Source organism: Hoplias malabaricus, chromosome 2 (assembly GCF_029633855.1).
Source record: "Hoplias malabaricus isolate fHopMal1 chromosome 2, fHopMal1.hap1, whole genome shotgun sequence".
In the NCBI taxonomy this organism is placed as follows: domain Eukaryota; kingdom Metazoa; phylum Chordata; class Actinopteri; order Characiformes; family Erythrinidae; genus Hoplias; species Hoplias malabaricus.
In genome coordinates, this window is record NC_089801.1 from 33,587,761 (window position 1) to 33,593,760 (window position 6,000).

Below are 6,000 nucleotides of genomic sequence, written 5' to 3' on the forward strand. Positions count from 1 at the left end.
GTGACTTAATCAACCTGCTACTGGAGACCCAGCTGTGGCCTCATTAACCCAGTTCATTACCTGTTAAATTCTGTTATTCCCATTACTGAACTCCTGTGTGTGTGTGTGTGTGTGTGTGTGCTTAGAGATTCATGAAGTTGTGCTGCATGGCTCCCCAGCATTATAACAGCAAGCAAAACCAAAGCAGTCTGTTTGGTCCCTTCATCTACTGCTACAGTCCTGCTAAACCAGCCCTCTCTCATATGATAAATAGTGGCCATGACAGTTTACATTTCATCCATATTTTGAATATGACACAGACAAGAACATGTCAGTGTAGCCTTGTTTATGTCTTAACATATGAAAAGTATATCATCTCTGTGAATACAGTTTACATTATTACTGTCATTATTCATCATCTCATATTTCAGAATAGGGTGCAATGTCAGTGTAGACCACTGTCTTAGGCTGTGATTAATGGAGCTCGATTGTGTTCTGTCATTTCAGGCTTCTAGCAGAATGAGCAGCGTGTGGAAAAGGCAACTGGTCAATACAAAAAAAATTTTAGTAACAAAGGCAGGCTTTGTTCACACTGCTGTATAAACTGGATTTGTTTGTGAACACCCAAACTGCAAATTTCAAGTCCCAAATCAGGTCCATATGTTCAGAACATCATCGCATTTGCTCAGGAACCCACGCTGGTTCTCATGGTATCAACGCAAGCATGGTTGCGCTAGGGCAGTACAAGAATAAGTGAGAAGGATTAAGAGTAGTCCTGGTCTGCATTTACCTTTCGTGGGTAATGTCTGTCAGGGGGTGACATAGGCAGTTGCTGTGGACAGAATCTTGTTGAGGTGGTGTGGGGCACTCACACATTTGCTGTGACACCATGTCACTGTGTAGGTCAATTAACCATGCTCTGAGTGATTCTAGTATGTGTGAATAAACTACAATTCAATTATAAAGACAAATTGTTTCATTGTTAATGTATTTATGAATGATGCTATTTATTGGGGTGGGGGTGACAGTGGGGTTCACCTAGAAAATCATGCGAGCTATAACCACTATGGATCTCTCCTTGGCACCTGGAAGAGGGTACTTTTTTAGTACCTGCCCTCTCATGGTTCCAAGCGAGCAAATAGAGACTAAATGTGATGTGTAACCCTTGCAGAGCACTGATTGGCCAGAGAGACGAAATGTCAATTACGCCAAAATGCAGAAATTCAGCCAAAACTCTCTATCTGTAAAATCTCCAAGCTACTGCTGAGGTTGCATTTGTTTTCATCCGACTCACAATGGTAACTCTTTAGAAGAGGTTCAAATGCTCATTGGATGGGTGGCTGACGATAATCTCCAGTGAGAGTTAGATGCTGCAACAAGGAATGAAAAACTATACTAATCTGTGAACTGATGCACAAAGCTATGTTCAGTTCCAAAGCAGTGTTATGCAACGCCACCTGCTACATTTCAGGGGTTAGCTACACTAGTGGAAAACAAAAGGTACCATGGACAACTAAGAGAGTACAGCCATGCAGAGTAGGTGCCGTGTAGTGGGAAAAGTGATTTCTTGCTGGGAGGGAGCCACTAAGGTTTTTTTTAAAAAACATTTGCCAGAACTTCAAGGCGTGTTGAAGTTCTCTCCAGCTCCTCTCTCTTCTGAAGTCACGCTGGAATCAAGAAGCAGTGTCCAGCGAATGACACTAAGAACATATGAAATCTGGTTAAGCAGAGTTACAAGTTCAGACATTTGAATCAGATTTCAGACCAACTTTAGGTTTGTGTGTGTGTGTGTGTGTGTGTGTGTGTGTGTGTGTGTGTGTGTGTGTGTGTGTGTGTGTGTGTGTGTGAACAAAGCCTCAGTGTCAATGATGCCAAGAACCACTTGTGGTGCTTTTGCTAACCAAGTATGAATGAGTTTACAGATACCTTTTTCTGCAGGCCAAATTATATGTCGTCACATTTATGAACTGTGATTGAATGTATTGTGTTTGAAAATGTGTGGGACAGACAGTAACATAACAAGCAATATGCTCCTCTTATATATATTTATAAAAAATATTGTATTGCAGTTGGTACCCTTAGCTTTCACCCCTCATTGCTCCCTAGCAGCTCACTACAAGGTCACATTTCACTTTTGTTGCCAATCATGGCATAATTCCACCTGAGGGACCTTCAAAGCAAACAGAAACGTATTTAATTCCACTTGTATCTTCAGCTGAACTTCTCTCCAAAGCACAGCTAGAGAAGGTCTCCAGAGATGTCTTTGCTGATTGATTACAGAGAAAACTATACATTTGAACAAACCCAGCTAAGCATAAATCTCAATGCCTCTATGTATCTCGATGTGCTGGAGGTTCTTTTTATAGCAGTGTCTCAATGGGGATGTGCGTGTGTGTTAAATGCATTGTCGAAGGCTAACCATATCTAAAAGGAAAGCTGCTTGCTGATCTCCCTTCTTTGTGCAGTGATAAAGGCTGTGGGCTGAAACGCGTTCATGGTGAATGAATAAAGAACTTAGGCTCTTCTGGCGAGGCGGCGGTAACTTGACTGAGATTTCCTCCATGCTGCACTGCTCTGCGGTTTGATTTATTACCCCTGCTCTCTCTGTACCACCCCCCAATGCAATACCCCCACCAACCCCTCCCCAGCAGGCCCATCACTATCTCATTGCTGGGCTTAACCGTGTTTGCTCAGAGCCCATCTGGACAGCAGCTGAAGCGGCCGGATCTGACAGCTAGCGAGAAAGGTGGCGAGGATGCCATAATTAGTCATTCCCACTGTTTCGCTCCTCCATTTCTCCAGCCAGAGAAGCACTTCCTAGAGGCTGTTTGGAAATAAAAAGACCTGCTAGCTCAAAGGGCTAACTGCAGTAAGCCCAGTGGGTCTGTTATAGGCCACCGCTGCATTCTATGAAGACCGGAAGAGACAGAAGGTAGAGGAAGGGAGAGACAGAAACTCTGTTTCTAAGCTGGATGCAAATGTCACTGACACAAAAAACCCTGAAGTTCAAGAAAGGTTCCTGGAATCTGAATCTGGAGAAAAGCAACGAGGCCAACGTAAAAATAGCATCACTCCTGCTCATGCTGCCTGTAATCCTAGCACTAAATGCTAAGCTGAAGCACCAGCAACAGTGCTAATGAACTTTAAAGCCTCTTATCCCAGAATTAAAAGAGTACAGAGAGACTTTTAGGTCTTAAGCTAAATGTTGAGATGAAAGAGGACCTCGCAGTTGACTCTTCTTGCCTCTGTATGTGATTTACAACTAGATGGAGAGTTAAGAACCTGCTAGTTTTAAGGAATTTCTCATAGCATGCTAAATGACCTTTCTTCAACTGCATCACTCACTGCAGAGATCTAAATGGCCTATTCTCTACACACTGCTCTTAAAAATTGTGCAGCAGAATATGAAATGGATTTTCCATGGCCAAGCTGCTGCACACGAGCCCAAGATTAATATAATCAATGTCAAATGTTGGCTGGAGTGGTGTAAAGCCACCTTCTAGTTTCTCCTGGCTGTCTGATAGACAAACCTGTGTTGGACAGATGGCAGGTGACACCTATTGCAATGTTTAGTGTCAGGGGTCTTCAAACTATGGATCATGGGCCTTATACAGCCCACTGTTTTCATGTGACCGACCCCTTTAACAATGGCAATTGTTGGGCGTAGAGTTGTGTAGAGACCGTATGGACATGTCTCTATACCAATCTAGCGACTACTGAATTGTCCCATGCAATAATTCTGGACAAAAAGTATAATACTACGGTTTGTCAGTGTATAGTCTATGTGGTACAAACAGTTAAGGTCTCGTTCTCTACTCCGAGTCCCTCCTCCCGAACCCACAATGTTTCTCTGTAACGTGTGAGATACTGTGGCTGTAAGGAGACAAACGCTGTAAACATGTGGCTGCATGAGACACGACGTCCACATCTCATCTCATATTGATTAAGGGACAGTGCCACCAGCCACAGTGGTATTTTAGGGCCACTTCAATTCAGCTCTTTTGGAGATTAAATATCTGTGCTTTTCAGTGAGAAGTTTTCCCGGTGTGCTCACACATGTGTACCGTAAAACTCAGTGTAGATTTGCAAGTGGAACAAAATGTCATACTCCACAGTGACTTTACATTTTCAAAATATTATCCCAATATATAATCCCAAAATAAAAATGAATTTAACTTAAAAATATTTATGACTTTATGAGATGGTATGTAGATTTTTTAATAAATGTTCTCTGGCTGCAGTCTGGCTCCCAACAGACTGAAAAACCGTGAGCTAGCCCTTTGATTAAAAAGTTGGAGGACCCCTGGTAAGGGTGGAGGAGTGATAATAGTGTGAGTTATTCTGGTACTGGGCTAGGCCTATTATTTGAAGTAGAGGTCCGACTCTACTTTTTAGGGGAGCTGTACTATATCATTTGAGAAGAAGAATATTCTTTCTTTTGAAAAATACTACCACTCTGCGAGCGGTAGCAGGTGTTGACATCTAAGCAGTGGGCAGGAAGGGGACAGACTAATTTTTGGCAGGAGCAGGCAGGAGTGGGACGAACTCTTGCGGGAGTAGGATTAAAAATCCAAGCAAACCTCTAACTTCAACAGTAACGCTGTTGCATTATGCTTCTATATTTGTTTTGGCAACAGTTTGGAAAGAATCTTTTCCAGGACTATGCCCCTGTGCATAACATGAGGTCTTCATGTGTGTAATATGGAGGAGCACCAGTGGTCTGACCCCAATCCCACTGGTTTTGAGATGAACTGGAACATAAAGCATCAGTTGAAAGGGTCTTTAAGTAATGAAAAACAGCAGATACCACAGATGTCTTAGCTTATAGGCTAAACTTGGGCAAGGAGGAAGTTGTGTCAATACTGCACAATACATCACAACCTAACACTGTGATGCCTATACACAGTATTAGTAAAACCTGTTTCCAGCACACTTCAGCTGTCATAAATGAGTCATGAATGATTCAGGCTTACTTGATCATCCACAGCTGTAGCATGCGCTGTAAAACGAAAAAGTGTGGAATGTATGGAAGCTTGCAAAGCCAGGTATGGACTGAGCTATAACACTGAGCTCACTTATTCACAAAAAAAGCCTAGTCCAATTAGATGGTGAGATGTTGAGTCGTTTCAGTCATTCACCAATCAAACAGCTTGCTGGCATTTTCATGTTTGCTTTGGATTAACCCTGGCACTCTGCACCACTGAAAAACTCTCCATACTTAATTGGCTCTGTCTAATTGAGACTTTTTCTAAGCTGTAGCAGGAGAATCAATTATTTACACAGGCTGGAAGACTTAGTGCTCAGCAAAAAGGGAGATCTCTGAGTTTCCTCCACTTGGTTCTTCCACCCCAGCAACATCCACTTGCTCTGGCGTTCCTGCAGAGTAGTGGACGCTCCACTGAGTCATCCTGAATGTTCCCTCAATTATGGATTAAGGATAACTCGCTGCACCAACACCTGGGCTCTGACAGTAGCCTCGCTCATAAATGATTCAGAAAAGGCAGAGAGCACAGACAAGTAATCTCTGCATTCAGCAGCCATTACTGCTCTGTGTATGTCATAAATTGCACGCCATAAGTTGGTGGAAGAATATTGAACTTGCACAATTTCCCCTTCAGCCTAAGTGTAGGTGGTAAGCCTGAACTTTACATTTACAAGGTGGGCCAATAAGGTAGGTGTGTCTAACATAGTTGACAGTGATTGGACACAGTGTTTAAAAACTCCAGCAGCACTGCTGTGTCCGATCCACTCGTACCAGAACAGTACTCTTTTAGTGCATAAACTATTATTTTATGACCTACACTGTGCACTACGTAATGGGTAGGGAGACATCTGCCTTACAGCAGTTTCAGAGCACCATTTTACATTTCATGCTTTTCTATGAGGATTATACAAATGTCTGACTCACAATGGATGCACCAGAGGGTCTCTGAATTTACTCATTATAAGGTGCATCCATAAATATTAGGACATACCATAGCCCTTGTTTTTGTTTAAAGAATTATATACAAATTTATTAAT